The sequence below is a fragment of the Schistocerca gregaria genome, chromosome 2 (assembly GCF_023897955.1).
Source record: "Schistocerca gregaria isolate iqSchGreg1 chromosome 2, iqSchGreg1.2, whole genome shotgun sequence".
NCBI classification, from domain to species: Eukaryota; Metazoa; Arthropoda; class Insecta; order Orthoptera; family Acrididae; genus Schistocerca; species Schistocerca gregaria.
In genome coordinates, this window is record NC_064921.1 from 89,615,779 (window position 1) to 89,632,782 (window position 17,004).

The following is a 17,004-nucleotide window of genomic DNA, read 5'->3' on the forward strand; positions in this document are numbered from 1 at the left end:
GATTTACAGTACTGTCTACTTGCTATCGTTAATGGTAAACCTGAAAGGGCGAAGTTGCTGTAGGTAATTTTTTCCACTGTTCTGTCAGGATGCATCAGTTGCATGACATAATGTACGTCTGACTCATATACAGCCACGTGTTCTGTATGTGATTTACAGTACTGTCTACTTGCGATCGTTAATGGTAAACCTGAGAGGGCGAAGTTGCTGTAGGTCATTTTTTCCACTGTTCTGTCAGGATGCATCAGTTGCATGACATAACGTACGTCTGACTCATATACAGCCACGTGTTCTGTATGTGATTTACAGTACTGTCTACGTGCGATCGTTAATGGTAAACCTGAGAGGGCGAAGTTGCTGTAGGTCATTTCTTCCACTGTTCTGTCAGGATGCATCAGTTGCATGACATAACGTACGTCTGACTCATATACAGCCACGTGTTCTGTATGTGATTTACAGTACTGTCTACGTGCGATCGTTAATGGTAAACCTGAGAGGGCGAAGTTGCTGTAGGTCATTTTTTCCACTGTTCTGTCAGGATGCATCAGTTGCATGACATAACGTACGTCTGACTCATATACAGCCACGTGTTCTGTATGTGATTTACAGTACTATCTACTTGCGATCGTTAATGGTAAACCTGAGAGAGCGAAGTTGCTGTAGGTCAGTTTTTCCACTGTTATGTCAGGATGCATCAGTTGCATGACATAACGTACGTCTGACTCATATACAGCCACGTGTTCTGTATGTGATTTACAGTACTGTCTACGTGCGATCGTTAATGGTAAACCTGAGAGGGCGAAGTTGCTGTAGGTAATTTTTTCCACTGTTCTGTCAGGATGCATCAGTTGCATGACATAACGTACGTCTGACTCATATACAGCCACGTGTTCTGTATGTGATTTACAGTACTGTCTACTTGCGATCGTTAATGGTAAACCTGAGAGGGTGAAGTTGCTGTAGGTCATTTTTTCCACTGTTCTGTCAGGATGCATCAGTTGCATGACATAACGTACGTCTGACTCATATACAGCCACGTGTTCTGTATGTGATTTACAGTACTGTCTACTTGCGATCGTTAATGGTAAACCTGAGAGGGCGAAGTTGCTGTAGGTCATTTTTTCCACTGTTCTGTCAGGATGCATCAGTTGCATGACATAACGTACGTCTTACTCATATACAGCCACGTGTTCTGTATGTGATTTACAGTACTGTCTACGTGCGATCGTTAATGGTAAACCTGAGAGGGCGAAGTTGCTGTAGGTCATTTCTTCCACTGTTCTGTCGGGATGCATTAGTTGCATGACATAACGTACGTCTGACTCATATACAGCCATGTGTTCTGTATGTGATTTACAGTACTGTCTACTTGCGATCGTTAATGGTAAACCTGAGAGGGCGAAGTTGCTGTAGGTCATTTTTTCCACTGTTCTGTCAGGATGCATCTGTTGCATGACATAACGTACGTCTGACTCATATACAGCCACGTGTTCTGTATGTGATTTACAGCACTGTCTACGTGCGATCGTTAATGGTAAACCTGAGAGGGCGAAGTTGCTTTACGTCATTTTTTCCACTGTTCTGTCAGGATGCATCAGTTGCATGACATAACGTACGTCTGACTCATATACAGCCACGTGTTCTGTATGTGATTTACAGTACTGTCTTCTTGCGATCGTTAATGGTAAACCTGAGAGGGCGAAGTTGCTGTAGGTCATTTTTTCCACTGTTCTGTCAGGATGCATCAGTTGCATGACATAACGTACGTCTGACTCATATACAGCCACGTGTTCTGTATGTGATTTACAGTACTGTCTACTTGCGATCGTTAATGGTAAACCTGAGAGGGCGAAGTTGCTGTAGGTCATTTCTTCCACTGTTCTGTCAGGATGCATCAGTTGCATGACATAACGTACGTCTGACTCATATACAGCCACGTGTTCTGTATGTGATTTACAGTACTGTCTACTTGCGATCGTTAATGGTAAACCTGAGAGGGCGAAGTTGCTGTAGGTCATTTTTTCCACTGTTCTGTCAGGATGCATCAGTTGCATGACATAACGTACGTCTGACTCATATACAGCCACGTGTTCTGTATGTGATTTACAGTACTGTCTACTTGCGATCGTTAATGGTAAACCTGAGAAGGCGAAGTTTCTGTAGGTAATTTTTTCCACTGTTCTGTCAGGATGCATCAGTTGCATGACATAACGTACGTCTGACTCATATACAGCCACGTGTTCTGTATGTGATTTACAGTACTGTCTACTTGCGATCGTTAATGGTAAACCTGAGAGGGCGAAGTTGCTGTAGGTCATTTTTTCCACTGTTCTGTCAGGATGCATCAGTTGCATGACATAACGTACGTCTGACTCATATACAGCCACGTGTTCTGTATGTGATTTACAGTACTGTCTACGTGCGATCGTTAATGGTAAACCTGAGAGGGCGAAGTTGCTGTAGGTAATTTTTTCCACTGTTCTGTCAGGATGCATCAGTTGCATGACATAACGTACGTCTGACTCATATACAGCCACGTGTTCTGTATGTGATTTACAGTACTGTCTACTTGCGATCGTTAATGGTAAACCTGAGAGGGCGAAGTTGCTGTAGGTCATTTTTTCCACTGTTCTGTCAGGATGCATCAGTTGCATGACATAACGTACGTTTGACTCATATACAGCCACGTGTTCTGTATGTGATTTACAGCACTGTCTACTTGCGATCGTTAATGGTAAACCTGAGAGGGCGAAGTTGCTGTAGGTCATTTCTTCCACTGTTCTGTCAGGATGCATCAGTTGCATGACATAACGTACGTCTGACTCATATACAGCCACGTGTTCTGTATGTGATTTACAGTACTGTCTACTTGCGATGGTTAATGGTAAACCTGAGAGGGCGAAGTTGCTGTAGGTAATGTTTTCCACTGTTCTGACAGGATGCATCAGTTGCATGACATAACGTACATCTGACTCATATACAGCCACGTGTTCTGTATGTGATTTACAGCACTGTCTACTTGCGATCGTTAATGGTAAACCTGAGAGGGCGAAGTTGCTGTAGGTCATTTTTTCCACTGCTCTGTCAGGATGCATCAGTTGCATGACATAACGTACGTTTGACTCATATACAGCCACGTGTTCTGTATGTGATTTACAGCACTGTCTACTTGCGATCGTTAATGGTAAACCTGAGAGGGCGAAGTTGCTGTAGGTAAGTTTTTCCATTGTTCTGTCAGGATGCATCAGTTGCATGACATAACGTATGTCTGACTCATATACAGCCACGTGTTCTGTATGTGATTTACAGCACTGTCTACTTGCGATCGTTAATGGTAAACCTGAGAGGGTGAAGTTGCTGTAGGTCAGTTTTTCCATTGTTCTGTCAGGATGCATCAGTTGCATGACATAACGTACGTCTGACTCATATACAGCCACGTGTTCTGTATGTGATTTACAGCACTGCCTACTTGCGATCGTTAATGGTAAACCTGAGAGGGCGAAGTTGCTGTAGGTCAGTTTTTCTATTGTTCTGTCAGGATGCATCAGTTGCATGACATAACATACGTCTGACTCATATACAGCCACGTGTTCTGTATGTGATTTACAGTACTGTCTACTTGCGATCGTTAATGGTAAACCTGAGAGGGCGAAGTTGCTGTAGGTCATTTTTTCCACTGTTCTGTCAGGATGCATCAGTTGCATGACATAATGTACGTCTGACTCATATACAGCCACGTGTTCTGTATGTGATTTACAGTACTGTCTACTTGCCATCGTTAATGGTAAACCTGAGAGGGCGAAGTTGCTGTAGGTCATTTCTTCCACTGTTCTGTCAGGATGCATCAGTTGCATGACATAACGTACGTCTGACTCATATACAGCCACGTGTTCTGTATGTGATTTACAGTACTGTCTACTTGCGATCGTTAATGGTAAACCTGAGAGGGCGAAGTTGCTGTAGGTCATTTTTTCCACTGTTCTGTCAGGATGCATCAGTTGCATGACATAACGTATGTCTGACTCATATACAGCCACGTGTTCTGTATGTGATTTACAGTACTGTCTACTTGCGATCGTTAATGGTAAACCTGAGAGGGCGAAGTTTCTGTAGGTAATTTTTTCCACTGTTCTGTCAGGATGCATCAGTTGCATGACATAACGTACGTCTGACTCATATACAGCCACGTGTTCTGTATGTGATTTACAGTACTGTCTACTTGCGATCGTTAATGGTAAACCTGAGAGGGCGAAGTTGCTGTAGGTCATTTTTTCCACTGTTCTGTCAGGATGCATCAGTTGCATGACATAACGTACGTCTGACTCATATACAGCCACGTGTTCTGTATGTGATTTACAGTACTGTCTACGTGCGATCGTTAATGGTAAACCTGAGAGGGCGAAGTTGCTGTAGGTCATTTTTTCCACTGTTCTGTCAGGATGCATCAGTTGCATGACATAACGTACGTCTGACTCATATACAGCCACGTGTTCTGTATGTGATTTACAATACTGTCTACGTGCGATCGTTAATGGTAAACCTGAGAGGGCGAAGTTGCTGTAGGTAATTTTTTCCACTGTTCTGTCAGGATGCATCAGTTGCATGACATAACGTACGTATGACTCATATACAGCCACGTGTTCTGTATGTGATTTACAGTACTGTCTCCTTGCGATCGTTAATGGTAAACCTGAGAGGGCGAAGTTGCTGTAGGTCATTTTTTCCACTGTTCTGTCAGGATGCATCAGTTGCATGACATAACGTATGTCTGACTCATATACAGCCACGTGTTCTGTATGTGATTTACAGTACTGTCTACGTGCGATCGTTAATGGTAAACCTGAGAGGGCGAAGTTGCTGTAGGTCATTTTTGCCACTGTTCTGTCAGGATGCATCAGTTGCATGACATAACGTACGTCTGACTCATATACAGCCACGTGTTCTGTATGTGATTTACAGTACTGTCTACGTGCGATCGTTAATGGTAAACCTGAGAGGGCGAAGTTGCTGTAGGTCATTTTTTCCACTGTTCTGTCAGGATGCATCAGTTGCATGACATAACGTACGTCTGACTCATATACAGCCACGTGTTCTATGTGATTTACAGTACTGTCTACTTGCGATCGTCAATGGTAAAGCTGAGAGGGCGAAGTTGCTGTAGGTCAGTTTTTCCATTGTTCTGTCAGAATGTATCAGTTGCATGACATAACGTATGTTTGACTCCTATACAGCCACGTGTTCTGTATGTGATTTACAGCACTGTCTACTTGCGATCGTATATGGTAAACTTGAGAGGGCGAATTTGCTTTAGGTCAGTTTTTCCATTGTTCTGTAAGGATGCATCAGTTGCATGACATAACGTACGTCTGACTCATATACAGCCACGTGTTCTGTATGTGATTTACACTACTGTCTACTTGCGATCGTTAATGGTAAACCTGGGAGGGTGAAATTGCTGTAGGTCCTTTTTTCCACTGTTCTGTCAGGATGCATCAGTTGCATGACATAACGTACGTCTGACTCATATACAGCCACGTGTTCTGTATGTGATTTACAGTACTGTCTACTTGCGATCGTTAATGGTAAACCTGAGAGGGCGAAGTTGCTGTAGGTCATTTTTTCCACTGTTCTGTCAGGATGCATCAGTTGCATGACATAACGTACGTTTGACTCATATACAGCCACGTGTTCTGTATGTGATTTACAGCACTGTCTACTTGCGATCGTTAATGGTAAACCTGAGAGGTCGAAGTTGCTGTAGGTCAGTTTTTACATTGTTCTGTCAGGATGCATCAGTTGCATGACATAACGTACGTTTGACTCATATACAGCCACGTGTTCTGTATGTGATTTACAGCACTGTCTACTTGCGATCGTTAATGGTAAACCTGAGAGGGTGAAGTTGCTGTAGGTCAGTTTTTCCATTGTTCTGTCAGGATGCATCAGTTGCATGACATAACGTACGTTTGACTCATATACAGCCACGTGTTCTGTATGTGATTTACAGCACTGTCTACTTGCGATCGTTAATGGTAAACCTGAGAGGGCGAAGTTGCTGTAGGTAAGTTTTTCCATTGTTCTGTCAGGATGCATCAGTTGCATGACATAACGTATGTCTGACTCATATACAGCCACGTGTTCTGTATGTGATTTACAGCACTGTCTACTTGCGATCGTTAATGGTAAACCTGAGAGGGTGAAGTTGCTGTAGGTCAGTTTTTCCATTGTTCTGTCAGGATGCATCAGTTGCATGACGTAACGTACGTCTGACTCATATACAGCCACGTGTTCTGTATGTGATTTACAGCACTGCCTACTTGCGATCGCTAATGGTAAACCTGAGAGGGCGAAGTTGCTGTAGGTCAGTTTTTCTATTGTTCTGTCAGGATGCATCAGTTGCATGACATAACATACGTCTGACTCATATACAGCCACGTGTTCTGTATGTGGTTTACAGTACTGTCTACTTGCGATCGTTAATGGTAAACCTGAGAGGGCGAAGTTGCTGTAGGTCATTTTTTCCACTGTTCTGTCAGGATGCATCAGTTGCATGACATAACGTATGTTTGACTCATATACAGCCACGTGTTCTGTATGTGATTTACAGCACTGTCTACTTGCAATCGTTAATGGTAAACCTGAGAGGGCGAAGTTGCTGTAGGTCAGTTTTTCCATTGTTCTGTCAGGATGCATCAGTTGCATGACATAACGTACGTTTGACTCATATACAGCCACGTGTTCTGTATGTGATTTACAGTACTGTCTTCTTGCGACCGTTAATGGTAAACCTGAGAGGGCGAAGTTGCTGTAGGTCATTTTTTCCACTGTTCTGTCAGGATGCATCAGTTGCATGACATAACGTACGTTTGACTCATATATAGCCACGTGTTCTGTATGTGATTTACAGCACTATCTACTTGCGATCGTTAATGGTAAACCTGAGAGGGCGAAGTTGCTGTAGGTCAGTTTTTTCCACTGTTCTGTCAGGATGCATCAGTTGCATGACATAACGTACGTTTGACTCATATACAGCCACGTGTTCTGTATGTGATTTACAGTACTGTCTACTTGCGATCGTTAATGGTAAACCTGAGAGGGCGAAGTTGCTGTAGGTCATTTTTTCCACTGTTCTGTCAGGATGCTTCAGTTGCATGACATAACGTACGTTTGACTCATATACAGCCACGTGTTCTGTATGTGATTTACAGTACTGTCTACTTGCGATCGTTAATGGTAAACCTGAGAGGGCGAAGTTGCTGTAGGTCAGTTTTTCCATTGTTCTGTCAGGATGCATCAGTTGCATGACATAACGTACGTCTGACTCATATACAGCCACGTGTTCTGTATGTGATTTACAGTACTGTCTACTTGCGATCGTTAATGGTAAACCTGAGAGGGCGAAGTTGCTGTAGGTCATTTTTTCCACTGTTCTGTCAGGATGCATCAGTTGCATGACATAACGTACGTCTGACTCATATACAGCCACGTGTTCTGTATGTGATTTACAGTACTGTCTACTTGCGATCGTTAATGGTAAACCTGAGAGGGCGAAGTTGCTGTAGGTCATTTTTTCCACTGTTCTGTCAGGATGCATCAGTTGCATGACATAACGTACGTTTGACTCATATACAGCCACGTGTTCTGTATGTGATTTACAGTACTATCTACTTGCGATCGTTAATGGTAAACCTGAGAGGGCGAAGTTGCTGTAGGTCATTTTTTCCACTGTTCTGTCAGGATGCATCAGTTGCATGACATAACGTACGTCTGACTCATATACAGCCATGTGTTCTGTATGTGATTTACAGCACTGTCTACTTGCGATCGTTAATGGTAAACCTGAGAGGGCGAAGTTGCTGTAGGTCAGTTTTTCCATTGTTCTGTCAGGATGCATCAGTTGCATGACATAACGTACATCTGACTCATATACAGCCACGTGTTCTGTATGTGATTTACAGCACTGTTTACTTGCGATCGTTAATGGTAAACCTGAGAGGGCGAAGTTGCTGTAGGTCAGTTTTTCCATTGTTCTGTCAGGATGCATCAGTTGCATGACATAACGTACGTCTGACTCATATACAGCCACGTGTTCTGTATGTGAATTACAGTACTGTCTACTTGCGATCGTTAATGGTAAACCTGAGAGGGCGAAGTTGCTGTAGGTCAGTTTTTCCACTGTTCTGTCAGGATGCATCAGTTGCATGACATAACGTTCGTCTGACTCATATACAGCCACGTGTTCTGTATGTGATTTACAGTACTGTCTACTTGCGATCGTTAATGGTAAACCTGAGAGGGCGAAGTTGCTGTAGGTCATTTCTTCCACTGTTCTGTCAGGATGCATCAGTTGCATGACATAACGTACGTCTGACTCATATACAGCCACGTGTTCTGTATGTGATTTACAGCACTGTCTACTTGCGATCGTTAATGGTAAACCTGAGGGGGCGAAGTTGCTGTAGGTCAGTTTTTCCACTGTTCTGTCAGGATGCATCAGTTGCATGACATAACGTACGTTTGACTCATATACAGCCACGTGTTCTGTATGTGATTTACAGCACTGTCTACTTGCGATCGTTAATGGTAAACCTGAGAGGGCGAAGTTGCTGTAGGTCATTTTTTCCACTGTTCTGTCAGGATGCATCAGTTGCATGACATAACGTACGTTTGACTCATATACAGCCACGTGTTCTGTATGTGATTTACAGTACTGTCTACTTGCGATCGTTAATGGTAAACCTGAGAGAGCGAAGTTGCTGTAGGTCAGTTTTTCCACTGTTCTGTCAGGATGCATCAGTTGCATGACATAACGTACGTTTGACTCATATACAGCCACGTGTTCTGTATGTGATTTACAGCACTGTCTACTTGCGATCGTTAATGGTAAACCTGAGAGGGCGAAGTTGCTGTAGGTCAGTTTTTCCACTGTTCTGTCAGGATGCATCAGTTGCATGACATAACGTACGTTTGACTCATATACAGCCACGTGTTCTGTATGTGATTTACAGCACTGTCTATTTGCGATCGTTAATGGTAAACCTGTCGGTCATCAGAGGACTTCCATCTCATGTGTGATGAAACGTGACACATTCCTCTAAACGAACTACGATTTATGCGATGTACTGCATCCCCCTATCGCATCTTGGGTGTAAAGTGTAAAATCGATACTTCAGCTTCATTAATAATTTATTGATAGGTGCTTGTGGGGCACTGCAATCCCGGTGTATACATTTGCCAGACAGATGTGCTATTTACAGAGTTAGTGGCGGAATGACTTGTAATTTTCACATGTTGAACACTGCTGCTATGTATTTATCTGTTTCCTTGTAAGAGGTATTCCCCGTTACTAACGACAATTTTATATAGGGCTGTTGCAGGCATAGCATAATTTCTAAACCATGATCTGACATGAGCAGTGGACGTTATACATCTCTGGAAAGCTATATTGTGCTTGTATCACACAGAGCTAATGTTTTAAGGAAGTAGTTTTTTTTCGTTTTACGTTTCAATAACATAGTTTATCGTAGAGAAACCGGGAAGAGGGCTGTATGTCTTGCACTTGAAATATATTTCTCACATTGGAATATTAACAGCGCTACAATCCATACTACTGATAGGTCGGAAACGCAAGTGATCTAATATAATTGCCCATTTTAAGTGCGGAACGTGGTAGCCTTAGGAGCCTTAGGAGTGTGTGAAATTTTGTGATCTCCTCTCAGGTGTAAGGCCATGCATCGCCATGGAGAAGACAACGTTTTGCTACATCAGTATCCTCCCCATCATCTACCTGCTGTTTCCTTCATTGGGCTAAACAGATGGGAATCGAAAGGTGTGAGATATGGGCTGTAGGGTGGATGAGGAAGAACAGTCCAAAGAAATTTTGTGGTCTCTTCTCAGGTGTAAGGCCTTGCATCGCCATAGAGAAGGAGAAGTTTTTTTTTTGCATTTTTGTCGCGGCGAACACGCTGAAGTCGTGTCTTCAAATTCCTTGAGGTAGCACAGCTGCGGCGGACGGCCAGCGCGCAGGCGATCGGACAGATTTGCGCGACCTTGTTATGATGATGACAGACGCGCCGACTCACTGTGCTTTGGTTCACTGCCAGGTCACCGTAGACATTCTACAAGCGCCTATGTATATCTACAGTGGTGTGGTTTTCCACCAGAAGAAACTCAATGACAGCTCTCTGCCTCTGCTTGGAACGCACATTCGTTACAGGCGCCATTCCGAAGGCTACATATAGCTCCATCACCTACTGGAACTTCATGAAACTGTATGGAAATTGGAAGTAGTACACTATTGGCCGTCAAAATTGCTACACCACGAAGATGACGCGCTACAGACGCGAAATTTAACTGACAGGAAGAAGATGCTGTGATATGCAAATGACTAGATTTTCAGAGTATTCACACAAGGTTGGCGCCGGTGGCGACACCTACAACGTGCTCACAGGAGGAAAGTTTCCAACCGATTTCTCATACACAGACAGCAGTTGACCGGCGTTGCCTGGTGAAACGTTGTTGTGATGCCTCGTGTAAGGAGGAGAAATGCGTACCATCACCTTTCCGACTTTGAAAAAGGTCGGATTGTAGCCTATCGCGATTGCGTTTTATCGTATCGCGACATTGCTGTTCACGTTGGTTGAGATCCAATGACTGTTAGCAGAATATGGAATCGGTGGGTTCAGGGGGATAGTACGGAACGCCGTGCTGGATCCCAACGGCCTCGTCTCACTAGCAATCGAGATGACAGGCATCTTATCCACATGGCTGTAACGGATCGTGCAGCCACGTCCCGATCCCTGAGTCAACAGATGGGGACGTTTGCAAGACAACAACCATCTGCACGAATAGTTCGACGACGTTTGCAGTGGCATAGGCTATCAGTCCGGAGACCGTTGCTGCTGTTACCCTTGACGCAGCATCACAGACAGGAGCGCCTGCGATGGTGTAAACGACGAACCTGGGTGCACGAATGGCAAAACGTCCTTTTTTTTTTGGATGAATCAAGGTTCTGTTTACAGCATCATGATGGTCGCATCCGTGTTTGGCGACATCGCGGTGATTGCCCATTGCAAGCGTGTATTCGTCATCGCCATACTGGCGTATCACCCGGAGTGATGGTATGGGGTGACATTGGTTACACGTCTCGGCCACCTCTTGTACGCATTAATGGCACTTTGAACAGTGGACGTTACATTTCAGATGTGTTACAACCCGTGGCTCTACCCTTCATTCGATCCCTGCGAAACATTTCAGCAGGATAATGCACGACCGCACGTTGCAGGTAATGTACGGGCTTTTCTGGATACAGAAAATGTTCGACTGGTACCCTGGCCTGCACATTCTCCAGATCTCTCACCAATCGAATGGTGGCCGAGCAACTGGCTTGTCACGATACGCCAGTCACTACTCTTGATGAAATTTTGTCTCGTATTGAAGCTGCATGGACAGCTGTACCTGTACACGCCATCCAAGCTCTGTTTCACTCAATGCCCAAGGGTATCAAGGCCGTTATTACGGCCAGAGGTGGTTGTTCTGGGTACTGATTTCTCAGGATCTATGCACCCAAATTGCGTGAAAATGTAATAACATATCAGTTCTAGTATAATATATTTGTCCAATGAATACCCATTTATCATCTGCATTTCTTCTTGGTGTAGCAATTTTAGTGGCCAGTTGTGTAATTACTCAAAATCAAGTAATTAAAAATTAGGAACTTGCTTCAAATTCTCTGGTCCTGCTGGCTATGAGCACGGTCTGTTGTGTTCTATGTTGTGTTTATTACTGTAATTATTGTTGTGCCTTTCCATCTTCATGTATCAGATCTATCGAACCCAACATGAACTTTAATTTCTCAATGTTATTCTCCGAAACACTAATCAGTTTCTCGCTGGTGAGATTGGGTAGTTTCTCCTTTAAAGTTCTCATTACAACCCATTGTGATATTAGTTTATCCCAATACCCCGTTTTAATCTTGTTACGGCGTATAGTCAAGTGCTGGCATGCCAGTGGGTAACGAGAGAGCAGAGAGGGCTGTGAAGGAGACGTCAGCGCACTGCACGCTGACCGAATCCTCTGCAGGGCGACAACGCGACGGTAGTGGCCTCTACGCAAAGAGGACATAATCGCTTGCGCCCAACTGGTTGTGGCCCAGTTATACAGCAGCATCAACATCAGGCACTTGTATAGCAGCGACTTAGGAACTGTATACACTAAAGAAGCTTGTTTATTTCGAAGGTCGCCCTTTGCTTGCGACACATTTATGTAATTCTCAAAGTTAAGTGTTGTCATTTACTTTTCGTAATAAAACTCGTTAATACGATTTTCTTAAAGTGTTTTCTAGCGATTCAAGAAAGCAGGTTTCCTAGACACCCGTTATTGACGATTAGGCAGGATTTAATTATTCTGATGCTTTTCAAAACACTTTCTGAGACTACATTGGTATGACTTGAACGGTTCAATGTTAAACGTTTCTTTGTGACCATTGTTGCACGCCAGCTGACCAGTATTTCGCTAGAAAAAACCTCTCGAGCTCATGTGTTCGTCAGTCTTCAGCTACTTGGGTCTCTGCATCAGCTACTCTGTGCATAAGACTAGGATATTGGCACTGCTGCACGAAAAGCATACACGAAATCCATAGGATGAATGCTCTTTTTATTTGGCAGAAATAGTTGAAATAGTGTATGCCTTAAAAAAATTTCTTCCATCGTCACTGTGGTGAAACATGGTAACGCCCCCAAATGACACGATGTGTCTTTCAATGTGGAAGCTGGCATATCACATTGCATCTGAGACATTTTACTTCGTGTCCATTCAGGAATGAAGGTTTCCTCGTAGCCTGGTGCCACAGATCTGAGTTCATGTACTGTATCTTTAACTTCAGCTAATTCCTTTTTCATTTCATCGAGCTGTTTACTAATGACATTTTGCCATTCGAATTCTTGATTCAGTTTCTAGGTTGTTTTAAACTCATATCGACCGTCACGTCATGGCAACTCTGTGCCTCCACTAATTCTGTATAAATCTTACTAATCGCTTTTTGGAACTTCCATCTATCAGTTAAGAAATTAGTTCATCCTTAGCTAACGTCCAAGGAGACGTCCAAAAAGCCAACTTGTCAATATTTTCCTCTGTGGCTTAAATTAATCGCTTCTTATTTTCTTGTGTTCAGCAGCGATGTTATTACTTTATTTGATAGCCCCTGGGACATACCGACAAATCGGCTATGGGAGAAAATGCTTTTGAAGACGGCGATCATGAAATTAAAAATCTAGTGAAATGAGCGTGCTAGCTAAGACATTGCATTATTATACTCGTATTTACAGAGAATCCATGGAGATTTATAAACGCCTCAATAATTTTAACACAAAAGAAGAAAGCTGAAACGATATGACGGTCAACACTATTCTAACGTTGTGACAATCGATTACGTTTGATCGAGAGTAATGGCGTGAGTCACGGGTAGTTTCTTTGATGACAGGACGTGACGACTGGCGGCGCCCTCTATGCGCCGTATGTAAACGGGACCTCCACGGGCTAGCAGCCAGTCGTTGGCTCACCTCAGAAGATGTGGCCCGCAGTTGGCATCTGGGCGTCGGGAGGAAGAATTTCTATTGTTCGGCCACAGCATCTTAGCGCCGAAATTTTAATTAATGGAGATGTCAGCCGTGGAAGCAATGCGCGTTATGAGTGTTTGGAAGTGTTCATAATATCGTCTTTTTAATGTGCATGGAACGTATTGCTGAATTTGATCCATTTCTTGCTAGCAACATGTTGCAATATAAGGTTTCTAAAGAAGGAAAAAAGTTATATATGTCTTTTGCTACATATGAGGAAGTAATCAGAACCATGGTGTAGAGAGTAGTTCAAGAAATAATGGCAGATATTGTTGCGACTAAATATTATTTTATCGTTCCAGAGATTGAAAATACCGCTACAATTGTAAGGTTCTTTTATTTAGAACACACCAATCTTTAGGTGTGTAATTTTTCCTCCTATCTATGTAGTTCTCAATTCGTTAGAGCAATCAATCATTCATGATAGGAAACACAGTCATAGCTCAGTCATTTAAAATGATTCAGAAATTTTACTTGTTAGAATGAAATCTGGCGATGATTCTTCTTCTCTGCAGGCTCGTGCTTTGCGGCAGTCTGCTAATCTGTACAAATAAAATGTCTCGTAATTTTGGGAGCGTTGTATAATCAGTCGGGAAACCTCAATTCAAGCGGATATTTGGCTTTGATGAAGTTTAACCTTCCAAAGAAGTAACGGAGCTCTTGGATTATTAAATGCAGGTTCGTATCCAGTCGTTCGGAAGTTCCCTTCTGATTAACAACTACGCAATATATCGATGAATATCATTAATTATCAAATGTTAAATACACACCTTTTGTGTGAAGGAACAATATATATATATATATATATATATATATATATATATATATATATATATATATATATGTATATATATTTTCCCCTTTTAATCGTACAATTTCGTATCAGTTATCTTCCGTCATAAATCTCAATAATCAGATTACAGTTCTTCAAACAAAGCTGAGGCTAATCGGCACGAAGACAATCTCGGAAGTTTTTTTTTCTTAACAACCACCAGAGAGAGTACTACAAAGAATAATTATGCGCTCATGGCATAGCTATTGTATGAAACTATTTTGCGCATGGATTCTGCGAGTATGAAGATAGAAATTTTGTAAACGTCATTCAAGGGTAGAATTGTATCAGAATAATTCATCGAATATAAAGAGATATTACAGGTGTCGTACTCAAAATAGCAAGAGATGGGACATAATGTTTACACGCAGCAATACACATAAAAACAAAAAAGAGGTTCCATAAAGATAAAAAGCCACCAGTCGGGACACTTGCTGTAAAATTTCAAAGTGATACCCGACAGTACTACAGAGGACTGCCTGGGTAAAGAAAGATGCAAAGAATACCAGGACGCTTACACTTCGTGTTGTGACCATGAGTGCCGCGGTGGACATGTACGAAACGCTGTGTGTTACCAGTAAGTGCAGAGCTTGGAGTAGTGTACGCGAAGGAGGAAGCAAAAGTACTGCCATCTGTTGACGGGAAGAAGAACATGGGACCTCTAGCCCGCTCAATCACTACAATGGATGCTACAGAAGCACGATTGTGCGTAGCGATTGTCTTCTCTGGTTTCGTGGTTCTTCAATAGGTGCCTAACCTTCAGTGAGTGTCTTTCCACATATATAGGCCAAACGGGCCGCTCCTTTAATGTACAGATCAGAGAGCATCAGGGTCTTAGCAATTCCAAATCCACTCCCACTAACCACCTGAAGGATCACAACCATTTTATTTCAAATACAAACACAAATTGCAGCATTCTACAAATTCAAAGTAAAGGCCCGGTTTTATACATTTTAGAAGTAGTAATAATCATCCGCAGCATTTGCCGTGATCCGTCGGGCATTTTGAACGAACAAACTGCACTTATGTATATAGTCCTGCTGAATAACTTTTCTTTTTTTGAAGCAGCGTCCAGCCTCATTTCCTTCTCTTTTTGGTTTCTGATTATTGTACGCCATACATATATATTTTTTTTATCTGGGTCAGCGTTTTTCGCCATTACTTCTGTGGCACTTAATTAGACTTAACGAATGTATGGCACATGCCTGTTTCCAATAGTGAGGTCTGCAAGGTCCACCCAGTGCATTTTACATAGTTGTAAAATGTCCTCTTTTAATAGAAGTTTGCATGTTTTTCTTTTTTTTATCCTATGACTATTGCTCATTGTTGTGCTGTGTCATTATCTGTATCCTCACTAATTTAAAATTTACCAGTCTTTCATGATGTAAAATTCATCTCAGATCTTATCTTATGTAAGCCTAGATTAGTTGTCAACTTTTAGTATGCAGCTTTCAAATTGACCCAATTTTAATGTGTACTTCTACTGCTATTGCTGCTACCTATTAATGGGCATAATAGTTTTTGACAGTGTGAACTGTAAGGTTTCACTACTTTCCCATTTTGGTCAGTAGCAAGATGCTTATAAATAGGAGTGGCGCATGTACATGTTCTTGTAACAGATACTGTCTGGTGTCACTTTGGCATTGACTTAGATTTTACAGCACTTAGCCTGACCGCTGGTGTTTAAAATTTTTTATGGAATCTTTTTTGTTGTTGTTTTTATGTGAATTGCTGTGTGTAAAAATTATCTCTCATCTCTTGCTATTTTCAGTACAACACGTGCAGATGGGCATATAAGTGCCTGAAACTGGCCATATTCTAAATAAAAGAAACGTATAACTAATACAGTATTTTTAACCTCTGGTATAGTGCTCAGTTGCAGATGTTCCTCCAAAAGGATTGTTTGTATTTAATCATTGTTGACTCAAGTCCTTACGTTGCACACAATGGTCAGTAAGCAGAATCTTGCATTATTTCAAAAACATGTTTAGGAGAAGAGCAGTTTGTCGAATTTATATTCAATTCAGGATAAGGTGGCCAAGACCTGATAGATGCAGCACTTCACTTTCTTGAGAGACGTGGATTGGACGTAAACAACTGTTGAAGAGAGAGTTACAATAGTGCATCTAATGTCAGGCATTTACTCTGGCTTGACACTAGAATTAAAGCTGTCTTTCCTTATGCTAACTATATCCATTGTTGAGTAAACACACTGAATCTTGTGGGTTCAGGTGCAGCAATGATTTCTTTTCTAGAGGTGTCAACTCAAGAAACAGAGCCATAGCAAATTAAAATCATAAATGTAAAGCAGCTTGGGACATAGCCAACACTGAAGACTCGGGCAAAAGAGTATAAATAACACAAATTTTATTAAGGTATTGAGAACTGAAAACAATGCAATTACAGATGGAACAAGAATTACTAATATACTCAAAAACAATTTTATAGATGCTTTGAAAAATTTAAAAGGAGAAGAAATCACCAGGAGTCCAAGCATCCTAGGACACTTGTGCAACCATCCCACTCAATGTTCCTGGAATCACTAACAAAAACAAA